General features: G+C 36.6%; 1 protein-coding gene across 2 annotated transcripts in view; it reads left to right on the forward strand.

Moving 5' to 3' along the window:
* LOC106526992 (partitioning defective 3 homolog B) overlaps positions 1-1,231 on the forward strand; it is a 120,564-nt gene that overhangs the window by 91,579 nt on the left and 27,754 nt on the right. The gene's annotated exons all lie outside the window — the stretch shown is intronic.

Genomic DNA, 1,231 nt, shown 5'->3' on the forward strand with positions numbered 1-1,231 from the left:
CCATACAGGAGGCATCTTGAAGCTGTCATTGACAACAAAGGCTTTTGTACAAAGTATTAGATAAATTTCAGTAAGTGCGTTCAATACTTTTTCCCTGTGCCATTCCACATTATTATAAATAACTTCATTTCTGGACATTTATGGTTTGATTTCTTTGTATGTATGGATCACTTGGATTGTTACCGACATCCGGTGAAAATKYCATGTCATTAGCACCTCTARTAATATATTTACTCGGAAAAACGTTGACGTGTTCAATACTTACAGTATTTTACCCGCTGTAGATTCACCTGCAGATAAAACTACACACACAGTAGTTCAGTGTTTTCCACTTCATGGTAAATTGAATATAAGAATATCACACCATTCATCTCACACCCAGTCAGGAAACTGAACTTCCATCGGTCATTTTTTTATTCCGCTTCATGTTTTCTTTAAAAGTACAAGTATTGTTATTTTAACTTCAAACCGTGGACAGTGTGTCCCACATGTAATKTATTGTTCTCAGTTGCTCTGTTTGAAAGCTGTGTGGATTCAGAACACTCTCCCACTCAAGGCCACTGCTCATATTTGTGCACGTGTTGGCACATGGTCATGAATAGATGCCAGCAAGTGTTTATTTATGGATATTTGGATCATTTTTGGCCTATAACATCAGATAACTCCTCATTATTATTTAATACAAATAAGAAAAACAAACTTTTCCGAGTATTTTTTTGACAAAAAAAGCTATGTATTTTTTCAAAGCTTCCTGCCTTTTTAGCATTTATGAGAGTGTTTGTGCAGGGAAGCCGAAGAAGAATGATGAGGAAATGATGGAATGATCTTGTCGATCTTTTCCCCCTCTTCCGTTGTCTCGTTTTAGCTCACCATCTGGTGTTGTCTGCTAATGTGTGTGCTCGTTGTAGAACAAAGACGTTACACCACCTCTACATGCGTATGAGCTCTTACTCAGTTGCTCTTCAGAGACATCCAGCACATTCATACACAGTCCACGGTATCGCCTGTACACATCCTGCTGTGTCGGMTTCCCCGTTACACAAACACACCACAAAGTTACAACACATACATACAATAAGTATGGAACATTTATTTTCATGGAAAGGTGATTTTAAGCTAGAAAACAGCACTTTTGTTTTTGCTTGTTTGTTTTTGGAACATTACAGATAAAAAGTTTTATTGTATTTCTCTTTAAACACAATATAAAAAGTATGACTTTGTCTGACACATA

The sequence above is a fragment of the Austrofundulus limnaeus genome, unplaced genomic scaffold (genome assembly GCF_001266775.1).
Source record: "Austrofundulus limnaeus strain Quisiro unplaced genomic scaffold, Austrofundulus_limnaeus-1.0 Scaffold303, whole genome shotgun sequence".
NCBI lineage: Eukaryota > Metazoa > Chordata > Actinopteri > Cyprinodontiformes > Rivulidae > Austrofundulus > Austrofundulus limnaeus.